Consider the following 20204-nt stretch of genomic DNA (forward strand, 5'->3'; position numbering starts at 1 on the left):
TTTGGCTCTGATAAGTTGAGCATTTGAATAACATCAAGTCACAGTCGATTAAATTCACTTTCGATGGATTTATTCAAGTCATGTGGACGATGATAACTGTCATTTATTTTTTGTTTGTTTTGTAAGTCAGTCTTTAATCGATGTTCTAGCCAAATGATATCTTCGGATGTTTTATTGGATACACATTAAAAAATTGAATGGTAAAATCACAGACAAAATCATGCACATCACTTTTGTGAGAAAAGTCACTAATTATTACACACAAGAATACACGCTACACACAGTAAAAAATGTGTCGATCAAGGATCTCGGCATCATAGTCGACAAAACGCTGTCTTTTAAGGAACACCTGCAAGCAACGATTGCCAAAGCACGAACCACTCTGGGATTCATTTCACGGAACACGCAGGAGTTTACAGACACGTCAACCTTGAAATGTCTTTATTTTTCTCTGGTTCGCAGCACTCTTGAGTACGGGTTGCAAATTTGGGCTCCCCGACAAATTGGAGACACTAACCTGTTTGAAAGAGTCCAAAAAACTGCCACTAGGATTATTCTGGGCCGGCTTCCAATAGAACATCCGGCAAGGTTGCTTCACTACGAAGAAAGGCTACATTTTCTGCGAATGGACAAGCTCTCGCGGCGCATCTCTTTCTTGAGGAGGCTATTTATGTTCGACGTTGTCAACGGGGTCACCGATTGTGAAGCATTGAAAGCATTACTTCCAGCCAACACACTGTCTAGGACCCTAAGGGACGTGGAGTTTATTCGTCTCCCAAACGATGGCTGGAGAAGCTTCTACAATCCATTTTATGAATGTTGTAAATGTTTCAATGTTGTATCCGACAAATATTTCCATGGAATGACAAAGTTAAATTTTAAGCATAGGATTAAGCGTTTAATTTAAATTCAGTCTGTAAAGACGGTGCTTCATAAATAAATAAATAAATAAATTTGGAAGGTGTAATTTTGGAAGGTTGAATATTACATCTTTTACGATGTAATTTTACCTCAATTTAGACTGAAAAAGCGACATTACACCATAATAGTGGTAAAATTACACATTTTCAGAGGTAAAATTACACATTTTTTCCCCTTCCCAGATGTAATATTACCATGATTTTTTTTCTGTGTTTCTACATACAAAAAATAGGCAATCGACGGGATTCAAACCTAGAACTCACATAACTCACGTGCGTCTTAGCCCGCACGTCTATCAGACCGTTAAAGAGTTGAAATAAAACACGTCTATGTGAGCTTGAACATTTCGGTCAAGTAGAATTTGAATTTGGCATCTTTTTTCAGTGTCTACAGCGAACAATTTTAAATAATGAGTGGGGGATCAGTTCCGGGTAGAACCCCTTTTATACATGGGACAAATTCTTGCAGAAATTCCAGGAACCGATTGTCAATCGCCCGCCACAAAAACCGCTTCGAAAATGCAAACCTACCTGGTCACAACAAAATTAAAGGACAGGGGAAACACCACTTTTTGCCTTAGTGAAAGGTTTTAAGCGATCTTTTTGTTTTCCTTCTTGTTGTGTCCCAGCAATTAGCGCTATCGATGTGAAAGGAAACTGCAAACCAACTAACTTTTCATATTTTTTTTGCTTTGTCACACCCTAACATGGGGGTCGTTGAAGCGGACACGGAACAGCGAGACACACGATTGACCATCATTTGTCACCGCGCAGATCGAGAGATCGAACTCATTCACGAGCTGGGACAGCCTGCGGCATTTGGCGCGGAAAGGTCACTCCGATTTCCGTGCAGCTCGAGTTGCTCCGGTGGACCAAAGTTGGTGTGAAAAATTGTTTGCGATTAAAGATTTTGCTCGAATTTCGTTTCTCGGATATCGAACGATACTTTGTAGAATAGTTGCAGACTGATATTTCTTGGTTCACAGCTTTTTAAAACAAACAACCAGTTTTCTTGTGGAGGAACTTCCTGCCATACCCCGGGGCTAGCCGTGTGTGCGGTCAGTCTCGAGGTATCACAAAACGGTTCTTTTATCGTCAAGAGTCGCCACCGTTTTCACGGGGGATTTTGCATAAAATTACAACATATCTACTGCCCCCGAATGACGTAACTAGTTGAGGTCATATTCTGGGGTGCGATTTCCAACCGGCGATTCCAGCGAGCCGCATGATGTACTTGTCCAATTCTTATGAGCCTCGCAAATGTATGCAAATTTTCACACGCACGCCTTTGTTGATGTTATTGTTCCTCAACCGGCACCCTCCAAGACACCTCGCTGAGTGTGACGGATATAGGGTGAGCGTTCCCGATTTGGGCTCATGCTTCCTATTGTTCGCATGCTTTAGCATCTTCATGCCAAAATCATCACTTTACCCTCTTTTGGTAAGTTTGACCACCTTGGTGGAACCCCAAGCTGATAAATAAAACATTCGTACGAGACACACTCCAAGTAGCTGAATTTTGCGATAGTGCCCGATGAGTATCTCAGTCGATTGTGTGTACGCCACTTGTGTGTTGGATAATTTTAGCACGGCCTCAAGTCTATGACTTCACACTTTACGGGCGCGAGTATCATTTAAATATGATCAATTTTAATTGTGCTCAATTACCGGCCGGCTGGTTTCTGCCTATCGCAAGGGGTTAGATCTTGCGTTGAACCCGTGTTTTAGATTGTACCGGTAACACTGTTTTTTGTTTTCGGACCGGGAACCTGTTTGGACTAGTTTACGAGTGGGTGTCATGTTCGGCAGGAATTGCTGCTTGGTCGTATTATGTAAATTTGTGTAGATTTAATTGACCCGATACATGACGTTTAGCACCCGAAAGGCAATATTTAAAACGTTTATTGTACTTTTTGTGAAGTTTAGTTTCCTGTAATTAATTTAACTAAAAATGTCAGCTTTTATGCATTTTGCATTGGTTTCATAATTTATATGCGTCACGTTTAATAAGTTGCTCTGTTTCTAGAAAAAAAACAACGCCCAAATATTCAACAATTTTTAGCACTTAAATTCTCGAGTTGTTACTTTGACCGTATTTAATTACTTAAAAATCTTCAAAACATTTTTTCGTAAAATCGCGATAACTCGTGATGTTTATAAGCAAACCCCTTATGTCTATACATCAAAATTTGTGTAATTGTCTGCTCTACAACTTTGTAGAACATTGTTACACTCTAAAAAATAACCCTGCAAAGTTAGAAAAAACACGAAATTTTAAAATGAAAAATTTTGTTCCAAATGAAAAAATGACCCTTCTGGGTCAATGTAGATTCGAAAAGTACATTAAATTTCCCATAAAATGACATGTTCCAAATTTTTTTACAGTCGAGTAACGGAAAATGGGAGAATTTTTAAAACTTTTTTAGTGTTTTTTTCGATGAAAAATACGTTTTTTCGGAATTCTGAGTACGCCATCAAATCGGGCGTCTAATTTTACATAAAAGTCTCTTTGACACCAAATTTCTATCTCATCACCGTTTCAGGCTGCAAATTATTGAAAAACACCTCTTTTTTCGCATGTTCAAAAATGGAAGGGGTCGTACCGCCCCTCCGTCACGAGATATCAAAAAACGGACCTCGGATTCGTGATCAGGGACAAAAGTTACCCCTTAGGACAAAGTTTCACGCAAATCGAAGAGGGGTCGGGGCAACTTTTCCCGATTTCGTGTGAGTTGGTAGAGAATTACCCATGTTGTATACAATTAAGTGTTGTATTCACTTACCATCAATGTGAAATCATCCGATAAGTCGTCATCATCTACAACGGTCTCATGTTTAGTTATTTTTCTTGTGGTTGGACACAGAATTTACACCAAAGCGAACCTTTTGCTGCAAATAGACATATGAAATTTATTATTAATCTAATAAAAAAAAAGTAATTTCGGCTCTAAACTAATAAAAGGAACGTAAATAAATGTAATTATTAACAAGAAATATCAATAATGCTACTTACCAAGTTTGCACTAATTTAACAACTACTTTTGGCAACACACTTTCATTGCATTTGATTCAATTTATTCAACGTACTCCGATTCCTGAAAACAATATTTTGAGTTTTACTTACCAGTTTATTGAGCAGTCTTTTTCAACAGCATTTTTAAAATATTAATATCTTCTTTTGTATATCTTTATAATTTATAAAAAAATTATTTTTTTTAGACATTTCCCACCATCGAATTTTTATTTTGATATAATGTGTACGCATTTCCATGTATTTTATGGTTGATGATTCTGAAAAAATAATGGTTCATTTAAATTGTATCCATCGTAAGCACGAAGGTTCCTGATGATTCAGTTTTCTAATTAAAATCACAATAGATAAATTGTTGTGTAAAATTAAACCCATACTTACTTAGATTAACCAACATTTTGTTAAATTTGCCCGTGCAAGTATTGTCGTGCAAGAGTTGGCCCGCCTCTTCCTTCCACTGCCCCTCTCTTTCCTCCAAACATTATCATAAAGTCCCCTCGCATCAGAGGTCCCCATTGCGAATGTCCTCGTCTTGCTCTTCATAGTTTATCACCTGCAAAGAAATCATCAACAAACTTACTCACCAATTGCACCTTCACAGTTGCAGCAGTGAGCCACTTCAACTTAGCCAAATAGTGTGATTTTCACATCCTCTTACTTCACAATTAACAACACAAACTCAACAAATCGACCGCTCTCGTTCGAATCCTGACTTCAAATGACAAACGTAAACAAACCCAAGTTCATCTTTTAAATATTCAACCAATTGTTAATTATATTCAACCAACAAAATTTTTGATTTTCCTAAACCAAAAACAGTCGAGCACGTTCATTCGAGTTCGGGAAATCTGTTCGCTTTTTGCCTCTAGCATTTTCAACAAACAGGTTATTAAATTAGTACTGAATTTTAGTTATTTTAACGGAATATTGGCAGTAACAAGTACGTTTTTGTTAAAATTTACGAAAGTAAAATCAACAATTTTAATTGTTAAAATTTCTGGGCTCAGTCTCTCGGTGTAACGAGACACATTTTTAATGATCGGATGTACAGGTCAAACCAGTTGTTATTAGAGTAATAAAAAGTAATAAGATGGAAAATTTTAGTTGCCAAAGTGGCCAGTTTAGGACAATCCAGATTTCCGGTTCTAACTGAGATACTTTTCTAAAGTGGTCGATTATGTCATGCGACGTGTTAAAAAACTAGTAATTAACTAATAAAAATTGGCACTTGAAGACATGCATATATTAGGTTTGACAATCTGGCCCGAATGGCCAGTACCAGGCAATCCGGTCCTAAGCTTAGATTATTTTTCAAAATGTATTTAAGTGTTGGCCGAGGTCAGTGGTTTAGTCGTAAGCGTGGTTGTCTCTAACCCACAGTTATCCTGGGATCAATCCTATCCCAGTTGGCATGGGATATAAAACATCCCATCCTCTTAAAAAACCATTATGCAGTAACCTTAACCACCAAAACGGCGTACTCATATTTGGCACAGATTAAAGATTTTGCTGTAAACAAATCCAAACGAAATAAAAGGAGTGATTCCCTCGTGTCATCAAGATTAAATCTTTGCTCGGAAAAGAATATATACACACTGCCTCTTCCTTCGCACTCCCCTGCCAGATTTAAAAATAATAACTCGAAAAAGCCGGGACCGTGGTGTAGGGGTAAGCGTGATTGCCTCTCACCCAGTCGGCCTGGGTTCGATCCCAGACGGTCCCGGTGGCATTTTTCGAGACTAGATTTGTCTGATCACGCCTTCTGTCGGACGGGAAGTAAATGTTGGCCCCGGACTAACCTAAAAAGGTTAGGTCGTTAGCTCAGTCCAGGTGTAGGAGTCGTCTCCCTGGGTCCTGTCTCGGTGGAGTCGCTGGTAGGCAGTTGGACTAACAAGCCAAAGGTCGTCAGTTCGAATCCCGGGGTGGATGGAAGCTTAGTTGTAAAAAGAGGTTTGCAATTGCCTCAACAATCAAGCCTTCGAACACCTAGTTTCGAGTAGGAATCTCGCAATCGAGAACGCCAAGGCAATGCTGTAGAGCGAATAATTTGATTTTTGATTTGAACTCGAAAAACTTGACTGAATCCGCATTGTAGGTTGGTGTTGCCTTCCTCATATTCCCCGTTAAGCAGTACTTCCAGATTTCTATAATATCTTTAAATTCCATGTTGTATAATATTATTGAGCAATTCTCTACGAAATCGGTCTTTTTTCTTCAATTTTAATTTTTGTATTTTTTAATCCGGCTGAAACTTTTTTGGTGCCTTCGGTATGCCCAAAGAAGCCATTTTGCATAATTAGTTTGTCCATATAATTTTCCATACAAATTTGGCAGCTGTCCATACAAAAATGATGTACGAAAATTCAAAAATCTGTATCTTTTGAAGGAATTTTTTGATCGATTTGGTGTCTTCGGCAAAGTTGTAGGTATGGATACGGACTACACTGGAAAAAAATGGTACACAGAAAAAAAATTTGGTGATTTTTTTATTTAACTTTTTATCACTAAAACTTGATTTGCAAAAAAACACTATTTTTAATTTTTTTTATTTTTTGATATGTTTTAGAGGACATAAAATGCCAACTTTTCAGAAATTTCCAGGTTGTGCAAAAAATCATTGACCGAGTTATGAATTTTTGATCAATACTATTTTTTTCAAAAAATCGAAATTTTGGTCGCAAAAATTTTTCAACTTCATTTTTCGATGTAAAATTGAATTTGCAATCAAAAAGTACTTTAGTGAAATTTTGATAAAGTGCACCGTTTTCAAGTTATAGCCATTTTTATGTAATTTTTTTCAAAAAAGTCGCAGTTTTTCATTTATTTAAATTAGTGCACATGTTTGACCACTTTTGAAAAAAATATTTTTGAAAAGCTGAGAAAATTCTCTATATTTTGCTTCTTCGGACTTTGTTGATACGACCTTTAGTTGCTGAGATATTGCAATGCAAAGGTTTAAAAACAGGAAAATTGATGTTTTCTAAGTCCCACACAAACAGCCCACCATTTTTCAATGTCGATATCTCAGCAACTAATAGTCCGATTTTCAATATTAAATTATGAAACATTTGTGAAATTTTCCGATCTTTTCGAAAACAATATTTTCAAAAAATTTAAACCAAGACTAACATTTTAAAAGGGCGAAATATTGAATGTTTGGCCTTTTTGAAATGTTAGTCTTGATTTGAAAATTTTGAAAATATTGTTTTCGAAAAGATTGGAAAATTTCACAAATGTTTCATATTATAACATTGAAAATCGGACAATTAGTTGCTGAGATATCGACATTGAAAAATGGTGGGCTGTTTGTGTGAGACTTAGAAAACATCAATTTTCCAGTTTTTAAACCTTTGCATTGCAATATCTCAGCAACTAAAGGTCGTATCAACAAAGTCCGAAGAAGCAAAATATAGAGAATTTTCTCAGCTTTTCAAAAATATTTTTTTCAAAAGTGGGCAAACATGTGCACTAATTTTAAAAAATGAAAAACTGCGACTATTTTCAAAAAAGTTACATAAAAATGGCTATAACTTGAAAACGGTGCACTTTATCAAAATTTCACTAAAGTACTTTTTGATTGCAAATTCAATTTTACATCGAAAAATGAAGTTGAAAAATTTTTGCGACCAAAATTTCGATTTTTTGAAAAAATTAGTATTGATTAAAAAATTCATAACTCGGTCAATGATTTTTTGCACAACTTGGAAATTTCTGAAAAGTTGGCATTTTATGTCCTCTAAAACATATCAAAAAATAAAAAAAATTAAAAATAGTGTTTTTTTGCAAATCAAGTTTTAGTGATAAAAAGTTAAATAAAAAAATCACCAAATTTTTTTTACCGTGTACCATTTTTTTCCAGTGTAGTCCGTACCCATACCTACAACTTTGCCGAAGACACCAAATCGATCAAAAAATTCCTTCAAAAGATACAGATTTTTGAATTTTCATACATCATTTTTGTATGGACAGTTGCCAAATTTGTATGGAAAATTATATGGACAAACTAATGATGCAAAATGGCTTCTTTGGGCATACCGAAGGCACCAAAAAAGTTTCAGCCGGATTAAAAAATACAAAAAAAATCGAATGACCGAAATCTCAGAGAATTGCTCTATTATATCTGATCAGATTTTGATTCTGAGTCGATTCATTTTTTTTTCTGGTGATTTTATAGCTTTTCCCCCAAGCGACGGAGCCATAAGCATCGCAAGAATCTGTCGGCCAAATCTGACGAAACGCCGTCCGTCACTGGGGTGAGGACGGCTTATCTAAATAGACTAATTAAAGAGCGCGTAAGAGCCGCCGCCGCCAACACACCCGGCTTAAACCGCGCGCCCGAGTGTCCTCTCGTCAAAGATTTGTGAAACATTCTGACACGTCAAAACAAAAATCAATTTAAATTAGGGGGTTACCAAGTGGTGTATATGTAGCGCCTTACCTCTCAGTATGTCAGTGGTCTATTTTGGGGCGGAAGAGTTAAGAGTAAAAGTGCTGATAAATGTGAGAAAAACGTTGTGACGAAAAAATGTGTGTGCACTGGTTAGTACAGGGAAGAAGGGATTTGTAGAACATGATTTTTAATCTAACATATTCAGTAGTTTGTATGAACTCTGGGTAAGAGTTGACGAAATTTGAACAGAGTACAATTGATAGATGACTGTACTTGAAGTCTGTGTTAGTTCCATTGCTTCAAATTTGCTGTAACTTTTTCGAACAGTGGCGCTCCTCTAAAGAGTTACCACTTGCTAAAGCACGTTAAGGGAACGAACTCGATGCTTCATTCAGTCATTCCGACCCATTTGTCTTCCAAATACCCCGTTCTTTCCTACCTCGGGACAGCAGGAAAAACTTCTGCCGAAAGAAAAACATGCTAGCGATTTATGACTTTGTGATGTGTGGTAATTCCACCAGAAGTTTTGCTTTTTCTCGGTTACGGCCGAAGGTCAGGAAGAACATAGAGCTCTTCTTTCGCCGTGGTTCCGCCGACCGGTCGGACAGCATAAACAACAACAACTCTTCTGCTCTGCGAGGGACGATAATTTATGAATTTGGCAGCAATGTAGGCCACGCCGCATCGGTCGCTGGTCTATTTTGAGCTAAAGCATGTTTTGATGAACAATATCCCAATTTGACAACACACTTTTTTGGCTTCTGAAACCCCCAAATAACAAATCAAGCCATCTTCACAAAAGTGCTTCCCGATCAGTCTTTCTTGCTCTTCGCACACTGGAGCTGGAATTAAATTTCGACACGGGTCTTTCCCTTTCCTTGGGGGATTCGAAGCCACGTTAAGGAAGGATAGACGAATTTGTTCAAACTGGAACGACCCAGGGGCGCCTTGACCGCAAGTCGGTAGGAAATGTGTACCCCCCGAAACGCCCCGCGCCTCACGGGATCACGATAATGATAATGATCGTTTTGACGTCGTCCCAGGTAAACTTTCATCGACCCAACCCGTGGTCATCGAATCTGGGTTGATTGCAACCGGGTCAAATTGGGTTGAGGCAGATTGATGAATCAGATTTTTTGCTGTTTGATGACTGTTTTTTTGCGAAATGAATTAGGTCATACACATAGTATCAGCTGAGTTCTAAAATAAAACTTGTATTAGTTATTTTGATTGATTCCGTTTGCATGTATATTTGAAGTAATCAAAAAGAGATACTTATAGCCCCAAGCATAACACTCCAATATCCCGGTGCATTGATCCGACACGTTGTGTAAGACCCACTTCGGACCTCATACTACTACCTCATTAGTTTCACTTTCTGCCCTTGAGCTAATGGTCATCCCGTCAACGGATATATTACCCCTGCTGCTGCTGGACTCATAAGGTTTGTTGTTTGTAGCTTTCCCAAACACACACCTCGTTCGCGCGAGCTATATTCGAACATTATGCAAACGCTCCGAAACAGCTGGATCCATTCAAAATACGATCGGTCGGTCTGGGTGTTGTTGGCTTGGCCCACATCAAAATCCTCCGTCAGCAGGGAAAGATCAACAACATCCAAGCCGAAACCAGAATTTTAAAACCCATCGCAAACTGTCTATCCTCCTCAAGCCGGACGACCTCAGTTTTGAGTGGTTGAGGACGACTCCCTCTACCTCTTCTCCTCAGAGCATCCAAAAAATCCTCGATTCATTCATCCATTCAGTGCGCAGACGAAAAACACATCGCACACACATCAGATCTCTAACGGGCAAGAAGAAGTAGAAATAACACACATCTCACCCATCCGTCAGTGGATTATTAATCCATAATCTGTATATTTAACAACACTCTCCTCTCGGGCTTGCGATCGGACCGGCTGGCTGGCTTGTAACAGGCCAGAAATAGACAACCACCGACCGACGGATCGCGGAGGGAAATCAACGCGTTCGCGTGCGTACTTGATGGACGCAGGATTGGCCATTCGAAAGAAGTAAGCGGCCCTTGTCAACGACGACGTGTGGCCAAAATGATCAACACACCGTTCACATTCATAAATTACGTAACGGAAGTTTTGAAATTTGACGCATTTACGAAAACTTTGGCCAACCCTTAGGATATTTCAAGAAACGTTACGTAGCTTGTGAATGGACCCCTGCAACATAGCAATTAGTGCTTTCATAGCACATTTATGGCACATCGACTCGTCATACATTTTGCGAAGCTATATTTAGCAGTAGCCGATCTTTAGACACTTTTACTTTAATTTGAAAAATGATTCATCGTGATTCAGGTGAAAATTTACATAACATCAACATACAAGCCGTTAATTAACTTTGCAAGAGAAATAAACGACACTTAAAATGGTGACGTCAACATCCAGAAGAAGTCGTGTTTGACGTCGTGTTAACTTATCCCACGATGAGTTTTAGGAAAATTAAGGTAAACCAAACATCATTCTGTAATGCTTTACATGCATTACTTTGTATCTTTCACAGATCCTAACAGTTCTATGCGATGGACTATCTTTCAACAACATATTATTTTGATAAGGTCGCTACAAAAATGTTTTTACAAATTTGTTTGATTTTGTAAAGAAAGCATTACATTGCACCTTAGCATTTCGCGTACAAAAGTTGATATCAACACTTGCTATCCAAAAGGTAACGATCGGCCAAATGGCGCGCGCGCGTGATGAGTAAGCGAGCGCGACCTAACAAAGTTGGTGTTCTCGTGATGTGACCACAGCCGGGGCGCACAAACGCAATGTATTGGTGAGTCAGTAAACCGGTTAGTGTTGGTCTGTATGCGGAAAACGGCGCGTCCGCTTTTGTTTACTTTTGTAGTGTTGGGTGGAGTTTGCTAGGGGGCGAAAAAGTCGTGCTGGTTTAGTCGAGACACGCAAGCGTTTGTCAGCAGTTCAGTGGTTGGTTGGGCGATCGTCGTTTCTTTTGCAACGCTTGGGAGTTTGAGGATCAACTGCTGAATAGAGCATACATTCAGGGGTTTGAACGCACGATCGTTAGGTGTTAAATAGAAACGCTTCAAACAGGGCAGGGTGAAGTTTTCGGAATTATTTCATATTTGAGTGCTGCATGTGATTTTTAGAGAAATGTTTCTCAACCGGTAGGGAATTCTTCGAAGGCAAATACAAGCTGCGTTGTGATAATTCTGAGAATACAGGCTAAAAATTGGGTAATACGATATCTATTTCCAACGTTCCCAAGCTTTGGATGAGCAAGAACATCATTTCAACCCACTGCCCTTTAGACTGTTTCATAGGGCACAGAAATTTAAAAAGAAAAGTTCGGAATCAACTTTTAACAGGAACAAACCCGGAAATCTACCTGAATATCATTTTAAAATCAAACCGTTTATGAAAATAATGGGCTTATAGCAAAAAATAAAGCATATAAAAGAAATTATAAATTCCACATAAGTCCTTATTACAGTCCAGACTCGATTATCCGAAGTTTCGATTATCCGAAGTTCAATTATCTGAAGGTTTATATGGGACTTCGGATAATCGAATCATTTTATCAAAAAATTAAAAATTTGATTGCGTATCAAATAACCAAATACATTTTTTTATATTTCATTACCGCCATTTTGGTCGCCATCCTGGGTTCAAAATTCTAAATCACTTAATCGTAGTTTAAAAACGATACTTAATCCACCTTTAGGTGGTTGGTGCCTTCCTCACATTCACAGTCAAAATAGCAACATTCTCCCTTAACATGTTTTACAAATCAACTTTATTGCTCATTTCTTTTAATAGGGTTTTCAGACCTTCAATCTTTCTGGCTCATCGGCAAGGTCTGATAAAAAAAAAAACCTATTCAACGATAGTTCGCATGAAAGATTCGGACAATATTTCTATCACAATATCTGAGATCCGGCCTCCAATAGTTCTTATTAGTGCTAGTGTTTTTCATGGCGAAAAAAATAAATTTCGCGGTTTGTCAATTCCAAAACATTGGAATTTTACGGTACTCTAAAATCTGCTTGAAATTAACAGTCCCTAAGGTGTCGTGATAAGGTCCAGTTTGTGACGATACACTACCTTCCCTTTACTAAGCAATCGATTCCAGAAGGGAAAAGATCACCAGTTGTGTTGGTCCGAGCTGGGATTTGAACCCCGATCTACCGCTTACGAGGCGGAAGCGTTACCACTGGGCTACATGGCTCGGTCATAGGAGGTGGTAGAGTAGGCCAAATACTACCAAAAACAAACATAAACTAAACAAGATAAATGCAGATTAAAATACTAAAAATTAAACAACAAAAACATAAAACAAGAGAAGCAAAGTTTCTCGTAGAAAAAAAGTTGCTCAAAAAAAAATTTGGGCAGTAGAGGGTTAATAAATAAACTTTAGTTTTGTAGCGAGTGGAAAAGAATGAAGTTTTCTTTTATTCACTCCGCTGACAGAACCGGTGCCCGGTTCAGGACATCCCCCGCGACTCAACATAGAAGTTTAATCAACTGAAAACCATTTAACATGCCTTTTACTGCGTTTATAATCATATTTAGCATGTTTGAACTCCTTTAAAAACTTTTTTATTTTTTTATAGAATACCAATATTTTATAATACAGTCCCCCAAACAAGTTTTTTTTGGAAAGAAAAAAATATAACATGAGAAATTGATGGAAAAAGTTTCATTCAAATTAAGAAATACAATGGAAAGTCGATTTACCGTCATCTGGGGCGAATCGGCACACAATTGGGTACTAAAGCCCTATGTCAATTTTTATGTACAACGGTAAAAAACACGATTAAAAACCATTTCTGATCACTTTTTCTCATTTTAATGACAACATTTTTTCGATGGATCAACTATGGTCCCCTTGGAACGAGCTGTCAAGTAGGAGCTTTTCTGTCAAGAAGGACCGCGAGGTTAATTTTTCAAAATTGATTTAAAAATCAATTTTAAACTCTTTGTGGTCGTACAAAGGGTCATTGTACTCAGAAAAATAAGCTTTATAGCTGTAAACAATAATATCAGCAATCTAAGCTTCATTTTAGGACCCAATTGGGACAGCAGTTTTAGCAATGTTGCAGCCTAATATTTTGATATTTTTGAGTGGTTTCGGTTAAACCAGATTTAGAGCAACAAAATGTGTACATTCATTTCCAGAATTTGAATCATTTAAGTGATTTAAAACGCGCTGTCCCTATTCAGACTGTAGTCCCGATTTGCCCCAGTTGACGGTACGATAACGTAGAGAATTGCTCTGTTCTAACATTTTTTTTTCTTATGTTGGGGGACTGTTTTAAGATCATAGTATTAAGTCCAAATATGTCTGGTTTACATTTTTGAACGCCATTTAGGAATACTTTGGCCTTTCTCCTACTGTGAGAAGATGTCAGAAAATGCTATCAACGGAATGCTCAATAGTTTATTGTATTATGAAGTAGGTTTTTTTCATTTTTTTTATATTTTCTGTGATATTTGCCTAAATATGTCGATGCCGGTGTTCTCTGTTGTACTAAGCTTGCTGAGATTCCCATCCAGATAGAACAAGGGAGCACACGGGCCTCGACGTGTGAAGGTTATGATGCAGATTCGATTTGCATATAATCTTCTTATATCCAAGGTGCATGCTTCAACAAGGTCGATTAACAACTAATTTACCATAAAACGTTATGTCACTCATCTTGATTACCATGCCTGACCAGTCCCACCTGTTGCAAAGCTCGATATAGGCCATAAACAGTGTGTACAGCTATCTTGCCACTATCATCAGAAGAATAGTCTCAAGTGGGTATCACTTCAAGCACACACACTCACGCACTCCAGAACCGTTGCCACCTTGCTGAATTGTACAGTTAGGGGTTCGTGTCCGATGTGCGCGGAGTACCTCCCACTTTTTGCACCCATCATCATATATTCTTTCTGCAAAAAAAAAAAGACACTCAACCTTATCTTGATCTTGACCTCGAAAGTCGAGCGCACCGAAAAACCTATCGAACTGTTTTAGACAGTCTTCAAACACTCTCAATTTCTGCTGCTTGTCTAAAGAGGACGCTCATCTGAGTAGTTAGCGCCGGAAGCCTCACTTACCCCCTGGTTAATTTATTCCAGCCAGAAGCCTGTCGAACCGCGAAACGAGCGTTTTAACCTCCCAAGACGGCGTGGCCCCCGTTCGAAATCGTTACGCCATGTCGCAACACCACTGCTCCGAAATCATATTAGGGCAAAATATCTCACGCCGTACTGCTTCAGATTTGGCGTTCGATGGGGTGACTCCGGATCAGTTCAGTTGCGTTGGACTAGGTTCAACTGGTGGCAAATCACCCCAAAATCTTTGAAAACCCAAGCGACACATGCGGCGATATACTCTCTCACAGAGTAAAAAAAAGTTAGCACACACAAGTTTTGCCAAAAGTAGCAAATTACTGCCTAATGGGTGCAATTTGTAAACACTAATTGATTAGTGTGAGCGCGCGCGACAACCCGCGTCAACTCGTATGGCTTGTCGTCTGGTATCTTCTTGGCCGCGACGAGACGGCAACGAACCGGCTCCAAAACCGTCGATCTCGCCGGGGACAAGGAACGTCACTGGCAGCAATGTCCTTTCGAGTTGAGCACTCTAATTAATCGTTTGTCGGATGCAATTATCGTCGCCATACGGATCTTTGGATAAGTGCTACCGATTTGGAATTTCTGATGGATTTTCATCACAGCTTGATAAAATAATTGTTGAATACAGATGGGATTCATTAATTTACATTTGAAAGGGAGCAACATTGTTTACACCCAACGCAGACGGTCGAGAGTAAAAAGGTCTCTGATTTTATATGAGAGTGTAACAGTTCGCGATAGGATAATGATTCGTACTGCCATAGAAGATACTGTAAATGTACCACTTTACTGAGTCAAAAGTGTTAGGATCGGTTTCTGTTATCGATACTTTTTGTTTTTTTTTTCTCTCAGTCCTGGGGTTTTTCCTCTTCCTCTTATTTTCAAGTTTTGACATAATTGCAATTATCCGCGACAATCATGTCCACGAAATTACCTGGTTACCCAGAATACTTCCATAGAGCACTGTCATATACTGAATGGCTAGTTTTTCCCCCCCATTATAAAACGAGTAGTTACAAGTTGAGCTGGAACTGCCACCGTGGATGTCATGTTTTTAATGTTTTTAATAAGGAAACAAGTTCATTGTAATCAAGTCTGCCTCTACTAGTAGAAACATTATCGGCATCAGTGTTGTGCTCAACGAAAAAACACACACACACAATAAAATAGTCGGTAAGTACAAAACAGTTTGCTCGAAAAAAAAACCGCGCAAAACTACAACGGCAAAACAAACATCGCGAATTGCCGCGGCGGTGCCACCCATCAGCAAGGGGGGTGGGGGAGGAGGCGGTCGAGTTGAGTTGAAATGACTACTCGCGCGCCGAGGTTACGCAAGCGCATCATTACCGGCCGCGGGGGGAACCATCGCGAGCGAGTGACCGTTATTGTTATAATGAGTGTGCCTCCTCGTCGTGATGTACCTGATGGTGATGCTCTCCAGCTGGTCCCCCCCGCGCCGACGCCACTGCCGGTAGCAATTTTTCGGCTAATGAGACGACTACTCTTCACTTCCACTTTGACAAATCGGTGTGAGGCGGTGCGCCTCTTTTAAGGGGGATTTGCTGAAATTTGTTAAATGTTTTGGGTTGGTAATGTTTAGGTGATTTGCTCTGTGTGTTTTGAATTTTTTTCACTCAATCAAAATGATACCCAAGTGGCAAACTTGTTGCATTCAATCCTGCATCCTTTTAATTCGTTCAACAGATCATTCCTGTGGCTGAGCTAAGTCTGCATATGGTACCCAAATACAAATACCTAAATACATAGCAGGAAATAAGAATTTTCTCTACAATTGGTCTAATAAGGGTTCTTAGAACTGTTCCTTATCAAGTTTGCTAGTAGGTTAGAGACTTACAAACATTTGGGTACTTTTCGAGAAATTTCAACAAAAATATTTCGAGAAATTGGCCAAAAACGTACCTCAACTTTAGACAGCTACTTAAACGACAGGATTTATTCTAGAAACGAGATTTTTTCAGCTGAGCAATTCTCTACAGAATCGGTCTTTTTTCTTTAATTTTAATTTTTATATTTTTTAATCCAGCTAAAACTTGGTGCCTTCGGTATGCCCAAAGAAGCCATATTGCATCATTGGTTTGTCCATATAATTTTCCAAACAAATTTGGCAGCAGCCCATACAAAAGTGATGTATGAAAATTCAAAAATCTGTATCTTTTGAAGGAATTTTTTGATCGACTGGTGTCTTCGCCATAGTTGTAGGTATGGATAAGGACTACACTGAAAAAAAATGATACACGGTAAAATAATTTGGTGATTTTTAATTTCACTTTTTGTCACAAAAACTTGATTTGCAAAAGAAAACGTATGAATGTATTTTAGACCATTTTGAAATGTTCTGCCCATGTTCGCATAAATGTCCCATATGCAAAAACAGCAAGCTGAGAAAAACGCATTTGAAGTTTGTCCCATACATAAGGATACGTGTTAAGTTTTCGCGAAAAAACTGAATTTCCTCCTGATTTTTAGAACAAAGTACTGGATGTTATAGGCTCTTTTGAAAGAGTACACGATTTTGAACCAAACTGCATCAAAAACTCAAAAACGATGAAAATGCATATGGGACATTTATGCGATCAGGGGCAGTGTTAGTCTTGATTAAAAAAAATTAAAATAATGTTTTCGAATAGACCAGAAAATTTCACGAATGTTTCATACATTAACATTGGAAATCGGACCATTGTTTGTTGAGATATCGACATTAGAAAATGGTGGGTTGTTTGGGTGAAACTTAAAAAAACATAAATTTTCCTGTTTTTAAACCTTTTCATGGCAATATCTCAGCAACTAAGGGTCGTATCAAAGCAAAATTTTCATTTTTCAAAATCAAGACTAACATTTCAAAAGGGCCCAATGGCTAACATGTAATATTACGTTTTTTTGAAAATCAGGTTTTAGTGACAATAAGTGAAATTAAAAACCAAAAAAAAATGTGTCGTGCATCATTTTTTTCAGTGTAGTCCTTATCCATGCCTACAATTTTGCCGAAGACACCAAATCGATCAAAAAATTCCTTTAAAATAAACAGATTTTTGAATTTTTATGCATCATTTTTGTATGGGCAGCTGTCAAATTTGTATGGAAAACTATATGGACAAACTAATGATGCAAAATGGCTTCATTGGGCATACCGAGGGCACCGAAAAAGTTTCAGCCGGATTAAAAAATACAAAAAAAATGAATGACCGATATCTCAGAGAAGTTTTTTCAAAAAAAAAATATGAAAATTGAAATTACAAGCCTAGGTTTCAACATTTGGATGAAAAAAGGTGTTTTGAAATGCATTTCACATGCGCCCAGTTGCTTTCCAATTCTTAGTTTTCAAAATATTGAGGTATCGACGGATTTTTTTTTTCGGTATTTCATGAAAATTTAAAATGTTCAAACATGCTTTTTTATGATTATAAATGCAGTAAAGTGCATTTTTACCGGTTGTTAGTTGATTAAACATTAAAAAATTTAAGCTTTTCGAAAAAAAAATGTTTTTGCCCCTGATTAATCAGGCCGACTTTGAAGAGACAGATTAAAAAATATAAAATTAAAACTCATTATTTATCGACTTCGGCTCGGACTCCTACCAAGCTCCCAAAAAAGACCCGACTTTACTTACTCCGGATTTGACTCTGTCGCCCTGTCCGGAAATTTACAACAAAAGGATAAGGAAAATTAATGTTAGCTCAAGCTCAAGTATAATAAGATTTAATAAAATTACTTTTTGCGTAAGAGGAATACATTGAAAATTTGGTAATTCTTGATGAAAATAAACTTAAATTAAAAATTATAATAAATGATAAAAAAAATGCCGTTCTACAAAAAAAAGTCGGTACGCGGAAAAAATATCCCGATTTAATATCACTTAAAGTTTGATGAAACTGAGAAAAACTAGGTAATTACCGCAAAAATTAAGTCAGTAAGCAGCAGTTCGATCATCAAAATAAAAAAAAAGTCTTAGGATTTTTTTCAGCTTTTTGAAAATATTTTTGGAGTGGTGCTTTTCGTAAAGTTTCTTTTAAATTGCAAAAAACTTAACATTTTTCGAAAACGAATAAAAAATCTCTCCAATACCATGAAAACGGTGCACCTTATCAAAAATTCGTTAAGTCATTTGTTATTGCAAATTTGACTTTACATCGAAATATGATTTTAGAAATTCGATTCGACAATATTTTCGATTTTTTCTGAAAATCTATTTTATATTTTTTAGTTTCTAATCCCGGAACCATTGTATCATCCTACATAATGGCAAAAAAATCATCCCAATTGTAACCTACAGTTTTGCTACAGACACCAAATCGATTAGAAAATCCATTCTCAAGATACTAACTGCTGGCTGCTTTTGGCACATGAAATTCATGAACATTTTTTTATTAAATAATAAAAGACTAAGAAAAGACGGTTTGCGAAAAAGTAGCGAACTACAAATGCAATGCTAAGAAAAAACATAATACGATTTTTTAAAAGGTACTTTAAATTGTCATGGTCTTCCCATAACATAGTCACGACGTTCAAGCAGGATTGTATCTTTTTTCCAAAAATAAAGAGAAAACTAAAAGGGAGTAAAGTTTCTCGAAACCTTGTTTTTGATCGAATGACTTTTTTTTATTTTGGTGTCACCAAATTTAAAAAAATCTCTTTTCAAGATACAGTTTTTCATTATTGTTCAAAGTACATTTTTACGGACAGAAAGCAGGAATTAATCATGGAAAACTTCTCATTTGGACAAACATAGAACGAAGTTTGGTTTATCTAAAAGTACAAAACTGCATTTGTAACCGATACTAGACGTTTGAGCTAGAGGTGTTACAAGCCCCTTCTCGGCTTAATTGGAATTTAAATTGAGAAAAAATCTCGGGGTCATCACAATGCAGTCATCTTGCAAACATTCGACAGCCTACCAGCTATACTAGAACAACAACTGCCCAGGTGCAATGAACAACGTGCAAACGGGCACGCAAACAAAACCTTAGCCGTGGAAGCAACTTGCCACATTTTTGCGGTTTCTCACTGCTCGGAACGTGTCGTAATTTTCCCAAGATTCTTAACATTTCTGACGCAGCGCGCAATTGGCTCAGGCGGCGAGAACTAGATCAGCGAATTTCTGTGTGGTGCGAGCTTCCTCGGACAGGTCGCAAGACGCGTCATTACGATGTGTGCAACCAAAGTGCAAGGTTGGCTCGAAAGTTTTGTAACAAGATCTGGTACCGAACCTTGGCCAGCGAGCGAAATGAAGCTGACACGAACCAAATAACTCGATGATTCACGGTCATTATCGGGCAGCAGAAGAAGAAACCGGATTCGCGCTCGGATGTCAACAACTTCATCGAAGAAGTCGTTTAAGTTTGCAGGCGCACACCAACACACTTATCGGTCATTCACACGGCGGTGGCAATTTTGGGCAAAAACGGGCGAGAAATTTGCATTTTATGCTGCGAAGCAAACTCGTTCTAAAGAGAACGAGCACACTTAAAATGTTTGCTACAGGTTTCGGGGGACAACTTTCTAAGAACAGCACGAGCTGGATCCGAGAAAACGAAATTAACAGCAGGACTGTTTGGGATAATTGGCTAAAGTTTCGAAATGGTGTGGATTTTCAAGCGTTAGTTGGTGGAATTTGTATAATTATTCAGAACATTAAAATTTTGCAATACTTTTTATGGTATTCCCCATCAGAACAGTGTCAGTTTTCTCTTATTTATGAAATTTATTGATATTTTGATGTAT

The 20204-nt window shown here is 37.8% G+C and overlaps 1 protein-coding gene across 6 annotated transcripts in view; it reads left to right on the forward strand.

Moving 5' to 3' along the window:
- Positions 1–20204, forward strand: part of LOC120412548 (disco-interacting protein 2) — a 209772-nt gene that overhangs the window by 62279 nt on the left and 127289 nt on the right. The window lies entirely within an intron of this gene.

The sequence above is a fragment of the Culex pipiens genome, chromosome 2, assembly GCF_016801865.2.
Source record: "Culex pipiens pallens isolate TS chromosome 2, TS_CPP_V2, whole genome shotgun sequence".
Taxonomy (NCBI): domain Eukaryota; kingdom Metazoa; phylum Arthropoda; class Insecta; order Diptera; family Culicidae; genus Culex; species Culex pipiens.